Here is a 16107-nt window from a genome sequence, read left to right on the forward strand (position 1 = left end):
ACTCTATTCCTTTTTTGTTGAGGCAATCATAAAGGTCCACCCTAGTACAAGGGGATAGACGCCACTTCTTGATGGGAAGTAGCAAGATCCTTGAAGAGCATGTGAGACCAGAAATATTGCTGTGACTACTTTTGGAAATTACAATTTGCTACAATTAGGAATTAAAGGAATTCTTTGCAAGAAGAAAACTAGAGGGAGAAAAGAGGCAGAAGAACAATAACAAATCATACCTGCAGGCTGAGTGTACCTACTCCCATTTCTCTCCCTCTGGGGAACTTCGCAATCTGTGCTTACTGCAAATTGAATAGGAATAAAGCATTTTAACTCAACATGATTGAAGCTTTTATTTCATTTAACTGTCTAGTTTGGTGTGTTGGAAAGTATGTTTATAAGATATATCCCTAGCATAAAAGCCTTCACAATGAGGAAAAAGGGAGAAATTATTTTAATTGAAGAAATTATTTTTTTAAATAGCTTATATACTAGACTATAAAGAAAACATCAATAAATCTCTTAAAATACGAAGTGCACAGACATATTCTCTGACCACAGAATAATAAAACTACAAATAAAAGTACAAATCAGAACAAAACATTTCAACAAAAATTTCCCACCCACTTGAAAATAAAAAAATATACTTCTCCATATCTCTTGGGCATAAAGAGGGAAATATGATTGCAGTTACAGAATATATAGAAAATAAGAATGAAGACACTACAAAAGTCATGGGATGTGACACAAGTTAGATTTAAGTGGCATGTAAACCAGTGAGGAATGAATAAATGACAACACCAGCAGCAGCAATGGCTGACACTTCATGTGTTGGACACTTGGAGCTTTACACGTATAAATTCAGTTACTCCACACAACAACCTATAGGTAGACACTATTATGTTCATTCTCATTTTCCTCTGAAGGGGAAATTGATGTACAGAAGGAATGAGTGATTGGAGCAACATTGTGCAACTAGCCCCTATCATATGCCAAGCAGTGTCCAGGCACTAAGGTTGCAAAGCTGACCCAGGCAGGCAAAGTCCATGCTCTTTGACAGCTCCCCATGACTGCTGGGCAGGGCGGGAATTCCGCTTCCCATTGGGCCTCCACTGATACCCTCCCGGTAGGGAGGGGTAGAAGTGCCTCATAACTCCTCTACATGAGGCCTCCACTGATACCGGGGTGAAGAGGTGGCCTCATTTCCGCTGGGTCATGGGGAAAACCCTGAAGCTCCACCAGGCCTCCTCTAATGGCACCTCAGTTGGGGGTGGGAGTGGAAGTCCAAACTCCCTATGTGGTCTCTACTGGTACTGGGGAGGGACATGGTGGAGGAAAGTGTGTGTCATTACTGCCTGTTGCTCCCTACTCAGCATTCTTTCACAGCACCTTGGACAGCATGTTGGGAGGGCCTCAGTGTAGCCTAGCAGAGGGTTACAGTCTAGGCTTCCTAGTAGGACTTGTTTAGCATAGATGGGAATAGGGCCACAGTTTTTTTTTTTTTTTTTTTTTTGTCATTTTAGGAGTGCTTATTGTCTAAAAGTTTTCTGTTTTACTAGGCTGACCCTTTCCTGGTTCTTTGGCTTGACAGATCTTGCTTTTGTTGAGGCTTTTTTTTTTTTTTTTTTTTTTTTTTTTGGTTTCTGCCTGTTGGTGTTTGTGGCTTACCAGCTTATTCGGCTCAAAGCCTGGGATATATGAGGCAAACAAACAAAAAGCACAGAGAACTATTACTATGTTGTTCCTCAGGTTCCAAATCCCCCATCTGGTCTGCCTTCTTCTCTCCACCTTTCAATGTTTTAGTATTTCTTTTATATGTAATGCCAAGAGGTTTTCATTTGATTTAGCTGGAGGAATAGGGGAAAGTATGTCTATTACATCTTCCCAGAAGCAGAAGTCTCCTGTATTGTTTTAAGAAAAAAAAATCTGACAGCATATGCTCATTCTCAGACCAAAAAGACAAACAGAATGACAGGGAGTTATATATAATGATAGGTAGAGGGGAAAAGTGGGATCCATGCACTCAAGCGTTTTTCACTTTTGCATTTGTCACTTTTTTGACAGTTCATCAAAGTTACAAGAAGGAAAGCTAAGAATATACAGTACTACAGATTCAAGGAGTTTAGTGGATTTGGTGGTGGGTGAATGAGAAAGCTCTCCACTGTTGGATTCTATTGTCCCCAGTAGAATAGAAGGGAATCCACCAATTGAGAAAGGAGTGGCTCGGGGAAGGCTAGGGATTTGCAGAGAGGAAGGTGTGAATCAGTTGCTTTGAAAGGTGGTAGAATGAACTGATAGAGAAATAGAGTAGGATTGCTGAGCATACTGAAGCCACATACATTTCGAAGGAAATCAGTCAGCATAGTTGCTTGTTACCTTCCAGAACTAGGTACAGAGTAGGTGGGTAGATTTAGGTTTAATCAGTAGTTGTTGCCAGATTAAATATTAGAAGGGGAAAGGAATAAGGACATGGAAGGTGTGTGTAAGGGAGTGATTATGATGATGGAACACAGGATCAGTACCACAGCATGGCACAATTGCAGAAGGCACATTGCATTTTGCAACACAGTTACCCTGCATAGATTCTAATCTGGATAAAAATGAATTTGAGGCTAGGCGTGGTGGCTCAGGTTTGTAATCCCAGCACTTTGGGAGGCGGGAGAATCACTTGTGCTCAGAAGTTCGAGACCAGCTTGGGAAACATAGTGAGACCTCATCTCTACAAAAAATAAAAAACTTAGCCAGGTGTGGTGGTGCACATCTATAGTCTCAGCTACTCATGAGGCTACAGGCAGGAGGATCACTTGAGCCCAGGAAGTTGAGGCTGCAGTGAGCTGTAACTGTGCCACTGCACTCCAACCTGGGTGACAGAGCAAGACCCTGTCTCAAATAATAATAATAATAATAATTTTAAGATGAATTTGAGAAGGCGGACAGTGAACATGAACATATGAGGATGAATGGGTTGGCAGTCCTAATGGGGTTGAATAACTCTTAACATAGAACTGATAAATTAAAGGAACTCAAGGACAGGAGATGTTGGCCATAGGGTAGATATTTGAAATTTAGGAGGTGAAACAGATCTTGGAAATGAAAAGCTCTAGGGCATGAGAATGGGTAGCTGAAGTGGGGTGGATGGAAGACCATTGGCAAACTGGATACTCTTACCAACCCTCCTATTGAGAATAATTAAAAACAATGAATAAAATATAGAAATATGTTTTAAAATGCATCAATGAACTGGTAATAAAGTAAGGCCAAAACAATTCAAAGCAAGGCCCTAGCAAGATGACAGAGGCTCTAATGCTGGCTTCTGTACTGAGCAGTTTTGACAGATCCAGGGGATCTTGAGCTCCAGTTTTCACAGCCTTGAGAGATGTGGACAATAGGTCACAAAGCCTAGGTCCAGCCCAAAGAAGGTAGTCTAAAAGACAACATCCTACATAAAGCTCGAAAGGGTATACCAGAAACAAAATTGCCCCCACAGCAGACAACAAGAAAATTTGCTTATCTTAAAACTTGGCACTGGGTAAAGGAGAAGGAAAATCTCCCCGAAAGTTTATAAGTACAAGCCACCCCTTATGTGTGAGTTTTGCTGCCTGAGTTTTACCACCTGGGTGGTCTGGAGAAACTTCAAGCTGAGAATTTAGTTTAACGTGGCCCTCCTTCAGTAGTACCCGTGGGCATCTGGCAGAAACAAATGCAAATCCTCTTTAAATGAACTCCCTTCAATCTAGGCTTCAAAGAATTCCCATAGAAATATGAATCCACAGTCAAGAAACAAAAGCACCGTGAATGATACAAAAGCACCAATACAAATAATAAGCTTCTGAATATCACCCACAAAAAACTTTAGTCAGGTACTAGAAAGATGATACAAAATTTATATACAATTTGTAAGGATTAGATAGGCAGAAAAGTTACATAGTCATCATTCGCAGATGATGATTTTTTTTGCATAGAAAATACAAAAGAATCTGCATACAAATTAGAATTAAGCCTTTTTAGCAAAATTGCTACTTATAAGGTTAATAATTTAAAAATGAATTTATTTACAGCCACAAATAAAAACAGGTAACATTTACAATACTATAAACATATTAAATACCTAGGGATAAATTTAACAAACTATGTATAAGATCTGTACACAAAAAAATCATAAAATTATTGACAGAAATTAAAGGACGTTTAAATAAGTAGAAAGAAATACTATGTTTATGGATAGGAAGATTCAATATTGTAAAGTTTTCACTTTTGTTGTAATTGGCCCATATATTTAATTCCATTACACTCAAATCCCAACAAAGTGGGGTTTTTTGTTTTGTTTTGTTTTTCTTTTCGAGGTTTTTTTTTTTTTTTTTTTTTTTTTGAAGGAGGACGGGTTGAAGAGTGGATAGTGGAACTTGGCAGGTTGCTTGTCAAATGTATCAGAGCTGGCTGATCAGAGCTGAAAATCAGCTGGGAAAGCATAGGCTTTAAATACATGATGCTGAAACAACTGGTTATTCCTATAGGAAAACTCAATTTGAACCCCTATCTCACACCACATGCCAAAAAATCTATTCTAGATGGATTAAAGACTTAACTTTAGGTAGAGCTTTAAAACTTTTGAAGGATAATATAAGAGAATGCCCTTTTCAATTAAAGGAAGGGAAGGGTTTCTGAAGCTATATTGAAAAGCACAGATAGTAAAGGAAATTATTAAAGTCAACCACATTAAAATGAAGAACTTCTGTACATAAAGAGATACCTAAAGAGAGAAAAAGATGAGCCACAAACTGGGAGAGGGGATTTGCTATACCTTTGTGACAAAGAATTAGCATCCAGACTACATAAAAACTGTAAGCCCATAAAAAAAATACAGCCTAATTTATTTTAAATGGGAAAAGGATTTAAATGGGCACGTCGCTGAAGAGAAAACACAAATGGTGAACAAATATACAAAAATATGCTCAACTTCATTTGTAATCAGGGAAATGCAAATTAAAACCACAATGGCATATTATTTCAATCCCATTAGTTTGACAAAAGTTTTAAAATGTCAAATAACAAGAATGAGAAAAGATGTGGAACCACTGAGTTCTTATACACTGTTAATGAGACTGTAAATTTTTTCAACCATTTTGGAAGAAAATTTGCCATTATCTAAAAGGTTGAAAATGTGCATGCCTTTGATCCAGTAATTTCGCTTTTAATATCTGGCCAAGAGAAATCCTTATACCCATGTACTGTGATACAGGTACAAGGATGTTCATAGTAGCATTACTTGCAATAGCAAAATCTATTCATTAACAGGAGAATAGATTTAAAATATGGTATATTCATATAATTGAATACTATATAACAGTAAAAATGGATACACTGTAGCTATGTGCAACAACATGGATGCATCTCAGGAATACATTGAGTGGAAAAAGCAAGTCACCGAAAGATCTATGCAGTAAAATTTCAATTTATATAGTTTGAAACCAAGCAAAATCACATATTATATATGTTCAGGCATATGTGCGTATGGAGACAAAAGTGACTCCATCTTGGATGCTAATCAACCATGTTGACTTCTGATTAGCCCCAGTCCCATGAATGCCTCCTGATTTCTGTTTTAGTTACTGTCCTTAGTGTAAAAACATGTACTCCTACTTTTAGATCAAAGCAACCTTGATGTTATCACACAAATTATAGGCTGTGACGCACATAGCATTCTCACCTGTTCTGGAGGGTTGCCTTTCATTGTCTTGCTGGAGCACGTATACCTTTTCCCTGTGGTATAAAGCTGTGGTTCTGAGGATTAACAATGCGGAGATCTGCTTGTCTTGTGGCCACCCAAGACCACGCTTCTGTTTGTAAGTTCTCTTAATAAATCAGCCAATACTGACAAGCTGGATTTATTTGCCTCCTTCTTTGGTTTCTCGGCTCCTTTGGCATTTGGGGGCCACTTGGCATATATGGCCCTTTCATGGAAAAATATGCATGTGGTAAAATACAAACAAAATAAAGGGAATGATGAGTAAAGAAGGATGAGATTGGAGAGGGACGCATAGAGGATTAGATGTGGTGTTTCTTAGGATAGTGGCTACAAAAGTGATCACTGTATAGTTTTTAAAAACACTTAAACATTCATTTTATAAATATTTTTGTATATATTTAATATTTAATAAAAATAAAATTCCAAAGATCTTTGGGGTTGAGGAGGTAAGAGAGGTTTATCACAGCATTATTTCACGCTGGAAATTGGGAAACAGCAAAGGTCACATAAGAGACTGTTTAAATAAATTAAGGTGCGTCTATACAATGGAAGAGCATGCAGCAATGACAGAGGATGTGTTAGAAATGTACGTACTGATAGGAAGGATATTCCTGGTAGAGCAGGTGAAAGAAGAAGATTATAGAACAACATTGTATCTCATTTGTATAAGGAACATATAAAAATACACATAGATAAGAGTATAAAAAGTGACGCCTATAATCCCAGCATCTTGGGAGGTCAAGGTGGGAGGATTGCTTGAGGCTGGGAGGTCAAGGCTGCAGTTAACTATGATTGTGCCACTGCACTGCAGCCTGGGCAACAGACTGAGACTCTGTCTCAGGAAAAAAAAAAAGTGTTTAGTAGGTACAACAGAAAGTTAACAATGTTGGGATCTGGGGGTTGATGTTAGGATTTATTTAATTTATTTTCTTAATTTCTCCTAGTTTTCCACCACAGACATTATTACTGTTATATCAAAACCATGTCAGAGAAAGAATAACAAAGAATGTCTAAGAAAAATCAGACAGAAGAATGTAAATATAAAATATTTGGAAATGACCTTCACAAAATATGCTTCTTATTCTCTTCTTAGAGCTAAAAAAAGACTTGATGATAAGTAGATGTGTGTGTGTGTGTGTGTGTGTATGTGTGTGTGTGTGTGTGTGTGTGAAGTTTCTGGCTAAATATAATGAAGTTAAACTCTTCCCAATTTAATTTGTAGGATTAAAACAATCCCAAACAAACTCCCAGTGGATTTTTTAATTGATAAAATGTTTCTAAGATTCATCTGGAAGAATAAATAGACTATTAATAATATAATTCTGAAAATTAAGAAATAAGAAGTTAGACTTGCTCAAAACGATATTGAAATGTATGAAAGTGACAACCCTTTCCACAATGATAGTTAAATAGGAAGCTCTTAAACATCGAATAGAAAGTGCTTAGGCATCTCTTTGTGCTTTTAAAAACAGTATATGATGAAGTAATTGTAACAGAGAAAGTGATGAATTATTTAGTAAATGATGTTGGAATAATGGCTAAAGAAGGATAAATTTTCACCTTAAACAGTATTCTGAAATAAATTCTAGATAAGTTAAAGAAATATAAAAAATTAAAAGCATTATAAACTACAAGGGAACACAGAAAATATGTAACAGATTCCAGATGTCATTTAAGTCACTAAATCCAATGACTGTAGCACCAGTTGATAGTCTTGACTGCAAACGCTTTTTTTATTCCCTTTGCTTCCTTTGGCTTTCATAACACTTCCCTAATTTTTCTCTTACCACTTTGGCCACTACTTCTCCAGTGACTCTGCAGGATTATCCTCCTCTGGGGACCATTATATATTTGAGTTTCTCTGGGCCCATTCCTTCTCTACACTGTCTTCCAAGGATTCTCATCATGCCTGTGGCTATAGTTACCACCTCCTGTCAGGTGACTCTCAAACTCCAGCCTAACCATTTCCAACTTTTCAGTATTAGTCAGGATCCATGCAGGAAATGTATGGCACATTCAAAATGCATAATTAAGAAGACTTTAGTTAAGAGATCATTTACAAAGGGTTTAGGGAAGGCAACAAAGGATAATGGTACAGTATCTCAGGGAACATTACTGCTTTAGGCCTAAACAAGGAAGGAGGTGGAAATGATTACTGAATGAGAGTGAGAGAGAGGAGGAGGTGGCAAAGGAGTGGTAGAAGTAGGAAAAGGTGGGGAAGAGGGGCAGTATGGAGATAATATGGCAAAAGGAGAAGGAAGGGGAAGAGAGAATGCAGTATGGAGATAATATGGAATAAATAATCAGCCTCCACGCTCTGCCTTCAGTCTTCTGCTTCTACCTCCCATTGGCTGAACCTAACTAGAAGACAGAGAACATGGGAACCAGGTGCTAAGGATACATGGGATGTTGATTCATTTCATACAGGCCAGTCTCTCTGGATACAGCAGAATAGAGAAGGGTGGAGAGTGGCTCTATGTGGGAAAGCAGAAGATATCCACCTAGCATTCACCTCCTACCTGGCTTCTTCTCCAGGACATCCCAAGAGCATTTCAAACTCAACGGGTCCACAATTGAGCTCATAATCTGCCCACTGCATACCCTCTCCTCTCAAAAAACAAACTAACAAAAATCCAAACTGGTTCTTTGTCAGTGTTTTCCTTCTTTTTTGTTAACAAGTTTATTTTCTTGCATTTCTTATTTTAAAAATTTTACTGTATATATTTAAGGTGTACAACATGATGTTTCGATATACATATAGAAAGTAAAAAGGTTACTATAGTCAAGCAAATTAACATCCATTATCTCACATAATTACTTGTTTTTTGTGTGTGGCACCTGAAATCTACTCTTTTAGGGAAAATCTCAAGTACAATACAATATTATTTCGTGGAGCCCTCCTGTTGCACATTAGATCTTCTAATGTTATCTTATGTCATCAAAAGCTATCAATGTCAGGTCTGAATTCTCATTACCATGGAATGGATTAAACTGGGGCAAGAGTAGGAGCAAATAGATCAATGAGGAGGCTGTTCCATTAGTGCAAGCAGAAATGATGATAGAATGGACTAAAGCAGTGTTGGTAAATATGAAGAGAAATGGACAGATTAAAGTGGATAGATTAAAGAGATATGTAGAAAGCAAAAGTGATAGGATTTGGGGGTTTGATAGATTTGGATGTTGGGAGTAAAGGTAATATGGTTGTCAAAGATGACACCATAGATTTTAGGAAGGAGGCAGAACTCTTTAACACGGACTTATTAACCCTGCATAGTCAGCTTCTCCCAGCTCCATCCCCCAACCTCTCAACCTTTCCAGCTTCATCTTATAGCAAGACCCTCTCAGGATCTGGTGACATTTACTTTCTTTTATCCCTCATATTTCCTGTGCTTGTTCCTGAGCAGGACCTTTGCACCTATGGTTCCCACTACCTGTAATGCCCTTACCCAGCTACCTAACTCCTTTTCATCATTCATAGTTCAATCACCATTTCCCCAGGGAAGCTTCCCCTGATTTCCTTAGTTAGTCCTAATTTTCCTATTAGAGCTCTCATATATTGTGTACCTTCTCTTTGTAGGATCTCTCCACTGGCAGCTCACACTTATTTGTGTGGCTTTTCAGTTTAATGTTTGCCTTACCCTCAATCCCCCCACTAGGATATAAACTAGGATATAAGACAGGGACTGTATCTTTTTTGGCTCGCTTGTGTATTATAGCCTGGAACCCTGTGGTTGCTACACACAGACACACACACACACACCTATTAGTGAATGAATAACAGTAAAAGCAATGGAATATATCACAAAGAAAAATACTGGTATATTTAATTACATTAAGACTATATTCTTCTCTGCATTAAATAAGACTACATAGCAAATAATGAACAAGTGATAAGCGTGGAGACATAGTCATAATAAATAGACAACAAGATTACACCCTCAATAGAGTTCTTACCACATCAACAATAAAAATACTGATAATGCCTAATAGGAATTGGCAAAAACCAAATAAAAAACTCCAAAAATCCCATAAAGAAAAAGGGTTCTGACAGCTTCTCACTGTAAAAATTGGAAGCCCAAATCAAACTAACCTAAACACTAAGGAAATAATATATTTTTGCATGTAACCAGAAAGTCAGGTTGACTTCTCTGAGGTTCACAAGATAACACCCAGCAGCACGTGGGGACAATACGCTTTCCTGTTCACATTCATCAGAGGAGAAGTGGAACCTCTCTCTCTCTCTTTTTTTTTTTTTTCTTGGCTCACTGCAACCTCTACCTCCTGGGTTCAAGCGATTCTTCTGCCTCAGCCTCCCGAGTAGCTGGAACTACAGGCACCCGCAACCACACTCGGCTAATTTTTGTGTTTTTGGTAGAGGCAGGCTGGTCTCAAACTCCTGACCTCAAATGATCCACCCACCTTGGCCTCCCAAAGTGCTGGGATTACAGGTGTGAACCACCACACCAGGCCGTAGAATCTCTTTTCTAGCAACAAAATACAAGTGCTTCTTCTCAGCCTTATTGACTCAGATTAGGACAAACCTGGATTAAATCTCTTGTCACAGGAATGCTGTGTTTTGATTTTGAACCTTTCACTAGCCAAAGAGATTGGATTACTATGCTTGGTTCAATAGTAATCAGGACTCATTCCGAGAGCTGGGGTCAATTCCAGAAACTACATTGTTGTTGAGGAGTGAAACACGACGTCCACTGTAATTGGCCATAACCATAGGAAAGAAATGGTCAACTTTAGGATTGAGGGAGATAGAAGAAAATAAAGACAGCTGTGAGGCATCATTTTTCAACTCAAATTTAAAGCTGGCTTTTAAAATTACACCATTCACTGAAAATGGATTATAAATTGATTTAACTTTTCTGGAGGGCAATTTGGCAATATATGAAGCACCTTTAAAACATTTATGACAAATTTTGGAAAGTATACATATGTGTAGAAATAAGGAAACACAAAAATGTTCATGTGGCTGCCACTAAGTGGTAAGTTTATAGATGATTTTTATTTTCTTTTTAATATTTTCCATAGTTTTTAAAAACAGGCCTAATTACATTTATTTAAACACAAAGAAAGTGAAGTAACCTGTTATTTCAGAACATGGACAAATTCCAGTCAAGAATATCCTCTAGAAGCTTGAGAGTTGGGAAAAGTAGTTTGGGGGATTTATTTGCTCTCTCAAGGTGATGAAAAGAAAAATATCTGAATCAAAGAGTCTGAGTTATGGAATTCTCTGCTTCTGGGGTTCTAGTGCAGCCCCGTTGGTCTGGAATTCAGGAAAAAAGATACAAGGCATAAAATCCCACAGAAAGTTACACAGTTGCAACGGAACATTTAGCATTTATTGCTTGTTCTTCTAATTAAACCTCTAATTCAACTCACTAGGCCCTTGCCTGCTAGCTTTAGTGAGTAAAGTTGAGACCATGTGACTGGACTTAGCTTGACTTAATGTCATGTTCATTGAGGAGAATGGTTGGACTTTTTTTTTTTAAAAAAACATGAGCATAGGAAATATCTGAAGTCACTTTTAATACTAGTCTGAACATGTAGGATAAAGGAATGTGTGTTACTGAATTGGGATTTCCAATAGATATTTAACCCAATGTGATTTGGTGATGACGTTCTTTCTTCAGATTTAATTTCATAATTTCCTCACTTATCTCAGACCACTCCCTCAGTTCGCTTTCTGCCTTAACTATCACCTCTAAGTAACATGGGATAAGTCACTTAACCTTTGCTGTATCCTTTCAAAAATAGGCCTCTGTCACGGAATTTCCTCTCTCTAAACATCTCTAAAGTTCTGTTGGTGTGAAGAATTAGTAAGTCTCTTCTGGTTATATGAATTTAGGAAAGCATTTAGGTTAATGAGGGAAAATTGAATTTTAATGGTCCTCCCTTAAAAGGCTTCACAAAAGATTTTTTAGCTAGATGAGGTAGGAATATATATGCTAGCACCAGATTCCACTTATCAGTCATCCAGCAGTTACAGCAAGCCAGCAGCTCTGCCTGCGCCTGAGTTGGCCATGTATAGACAAGTGAGGACTGCAGAGGCAGGAAATATGGGGTTACGTTGATTTCCCTCTATTAGCAGCAGCTTAAACCGGCATGCTGGGCAGCACTGTCTCCTATTGGCTACAGCTGCTGAGAGCAGCAGGATGAGGGTTGACCTATATCTGTCAGGTGTAGGTCAAACCCTGAATTTGTTTGTTGCAAACTTCAGTCTTCTAGAACGCCAAGTTTCACTTGTGCTCAACCACATACAATATTTTTATCAGGATCTGTCATATACTCCACCTGCAAAGAGCTTGCATCTGTGGGTTTCCCTCTCTGGATTCTTTTGCTTTCTTTCTTGCTGCCTCTCCCTCCCGTCACCCTCTTACCATTTTTGTCCCCTGCTTCCGTGTCATCCTCTGGCTGAGAAGGGTTGAGATGGTCACAGCTGTGCTCCTTCTAGTAATCACAGTAACACCAGCCCTTCTCTGCCTGCCCCAGTTTCCATCTGACCAAGCTGTGCCCGTTCCTTTCAGTTGCAGTTATTGCCCCAGGTTGGCACAGCCTGTGCACATATGTGCTCCTCTGGGCCACCATGGTTTCGGAATGTGTCAGTTGCTAATTACAACTGCAGCTGTGGACAGAAATACAGCACACATTCAAAATATGGGTCCTAAAGTTCCTACACAGTAAATATTTCTTGATAGTTTTAAGGCCATTTTTTTTTCTTATTTTTTTTGTAAAGATAGACTTTTAAGTATTTAGACATGTATTTTTCTAGATGAGAGAATAAACTACTTGAATTTTCATTTATTCAGCCACCATCTAACTGTGACAAAGGTCCTTTCCCTCTGCCTTTGGTCTCAGTCAATATACGTATGTTGTTTTGGGACTTAATTGGTATTGTGTTTGTATTTATTTACACTGACATCACAATGTGAAACTTATCATAGTCAGTCCTGCCTTCATACTAAAGCATCAGTACACTGTGGGCTTCCACTTACAATGCAGAAACTGCATTCCATGACCCGTTATCATTTCTTCACTGAGGCCTTGTAGTAATAGTAAAGAAGCCCAAATGCTGGAAAAATTATTGTAGCACCTCAGGTCCCCAAGCGTACACAAACTACATCACAGTAATTTGAGATGGAAAAGACCTATTAAGTCATCCCACTGATTCTCTGAGGACCCGCGGTGTTTTTTCCCTCTCCAACAGGCTGATCTACTTTTTAATGCCTTTTCCAACTGTAAATGGCACAAGTGATGGGGTTTCCACCCTTCCCAAGGGATGATGCTGTACAGCCTATAATAGATCTCTCCATTAGGGCATGTGACTCGTTCAGCTGCCTAAATCATCTTTGTTTTGACTTTCATTTACCATCACTCCTCCTGCTGTCCCCTTGGACACTAAATAATTTCTCTCTGTCCCCACTATTTACACCCTTCAAGTACTTGTTGCCCATGAGCCAGTCCCGTTAGAGCCACATGGTCATGCTGAGAGACTTGTCTCTTTCATCTTCCCTCTGAAGGCTGTCCCTTCAGACTTATGAATCATATTTGTTGCTCTTCAATGAATGCCCATCAGTTTCTTAATAATTTGCCTCATTTCTTTGTTACTGACACTGCTCAGGAAAATCTTCTTTGTCTCCGTTGCTGCAAAACAAGAAGATGATGGTAGTAGAATCTCTGCTAACAGAAAATAGAGCAGAGCTTTTCAGCTACCAGGTATCTTCCTACCCAGGACAATGGAATCATCTAATCAGTTATCTTTAACTCTCTTACTTGGGGTGCACAATTGCTATGTTAACAGGTGTTAGGTGTGCATGTGGAGACAGGGATAGATCATCTATATTTTATCTGGCAAGCCTTTGTTGTGGTGTATTTAGTTAATGCCCATTAGCTGTTTAAGTCATATTTCCCCACCAACCTCAATTCCCAGTTGGAAAAGCTTCCTTGAACTCCCTCAAGAGAATGCTAACCTCCTCCTTTCCATTACTATGCCCATGTTTACTGATACTAAATTGTGTGACATCAGTGACATCAGCGTCTTTGCCAGAGGAGGAATTCCTTTGCTATGAGAGAGGCAGAGTGTGCCCTTTACCTTGAATGAACATGAATGGTACGGCAAACCAGGAAATTCTGGCAGTGGGTTTTGTAATTCCAGGGTTAATAGTGTTCAGCCTGTCCCGTCTGTACCCCTCTCCAGAGCCTACTCCCTGGCTACTGTGTGTGCTTATACACCATCTAAAGTACTGAATTTAATAAGGTCTGGCCTACTGTGCTCATTGTTCATATTTATGCAATAATAATAATACCAACATAGTGCTTCACAAACTGTTTTTGTCTAACTGCATCATCCCATTTAGTAGTTCCAACCATCCCGTGAGGAAGGAATTACCATCTTTCTTTCACCAGGGAGGAAACTGAGACTTAGAGATGCTCTATTACCACAAATTTCACAAACATCCCATAAATTCTCCTTTGGAGTCCCTCTTGTCCTCCCTCTGAAATCACTGGAGAACATGCTTTCTGAGCATACGTATGTGAAGAGGCACTAACTGCATATAAGTTCGTAAAGTCACTGAAATGCTGGCCATGGCATAATGTTTATCTGTGTTCTCCTTTTGGCAAAAATAGAGTAGCTAGACATCATCCACAGCTTTATATGAATCCTATTATCAGTAGGATAATTCAGTTGTTACTCGATGACAGAAAGAGTATATACAAATTTTAAGAAATAGCTTGCTATCTCTTCCTAAACAATAAGGTAATATTATTAGGCATGGACTAAAAGTGAGCTTATCTATTCAAACACCAATTCAGACCCTAAGGGTATCTGTTTTTCCTGCAAAGTTGATGAGATTATACACCTAAGATAAAAGAAGAAAGAGCTATATTTCATTAAATGTTAATAACATGATTTGAAGAAGCAAAGAACCGAAAAATACTGACTTTTATTTATGAATAATATAAAAAGCAGAAATATAATTTTCTACCAAATACATGGTGGTAAAGGAGACACAGCAGCCTAAAATTATGTTAATAGCTAAGCAAAAGAGGACATTTTATTTATTCCACAACTGATTTTCAAGTAGGCTTACCAATATTTTAAATTTGGCATAAATGTGGTTATGGTAGGAGAAAAGCCTGTACTAAAAGGGTTTTATCCTTTAACAAACTGAAGTGACATCAAATAAATAAAAGACTCTTCAGCTCCAGCAATCTGAAGAAAACCCAGGTCAAGAAAATTACGCATTTTGTTGTTACCTGTACGAGTAGTCCATTCCTTTTTATTGCAGAGTAGTATTTTATTATATGGATAGTACACAATTTGTTTATACATTCACATATTGATGGACATTTGGCTTCTTTCCAGTTCAGGGGTATTATAAATAAAACTGTTATGTATATTTGTATGCAAAACAAAGGAGAAAAATAAAATTATGCATTTAAGTGAATTGCCCTCTTCTGTTGCCTGGCCAGAGAAGGCAAATTGCAAGTGTATGCATATATTGTCCACACACAGAAATGTGTAGAAGTTGCCATGTCTATCAATAGGGAGGGAAGAATTATTTCTTATACACTAGCTTGCGGGCCGCCACTGTCTCATGTACGGCTAACTCTAAATTCAGCTCTGTGGCTGGACTGGATGGTGCCTGTGACTTTGTAGGAAAAAAACTAAGCCAATGCATCTTTGAAGATACATCCTTAACTATGCCAGCTGTACCTTACAGTACCCACTGTTTAACTGTAAAAATGGGGGGGAGGGGGAAATGCTATCATACTTACTGCTTTTTAAAATTACTGCAAATGCAATACATGCTTACTACAGCAAAATTTAGAAACACAGAAGAGGAAAAAACAAACTCAGATACTTTTCATTCCAAAGTAACAACTTTTGACACACCCTTCCAAGCCTTATCTACATACCTATATATGATATGTGTGTGTATATATATTCATCTTTTTAAAACAATAAGTTTTGGGTTTAAATCTTCCATAGTACTAACTAATTGACTACTCTGTCCTTTAACTTAAGATCTCTGAAGCCCGTATTGAAGAACTGATGCTGTTTTGGGCTGATATAAATAGGGTGACAAAAATGCTTTAGTTATGTTTTAAAAAATGCATTTACTTTAGATGAATCTTATGAGGCTATAGGTCTTTTAAAAGTACAAGACCTTTTATAGTCAAACCTTGGATAAATATAATGCCTAGAAAATGTATTATATCTGTTATTATGGACATTATTAAGGTAAATGAATCTTTTCCAGGGGTTGCAGTGTGTCATTGAATTCTACAATACAAAGGGACTGAAACTGACTAGACCCAGCTTTATGAGGTTTGGGAGTGAGGCAGGAAAGACATAG

This window comes from Pan troglodytes, chromosome 6 (genome assembly GCF_028858775.2).
Source record: "Pan troglodytes isolate AG18354 chromosome 6, NHGRI_mPanTro3-v2.0_pri, whole genome shotgun sequence".
In the NCBI taxonomy this organism is placed as follows: Eukaryota; Metazoa; Chordata; class Mammalia; order Primates; family Hominidae; genus Pan; species Pan troglodytes.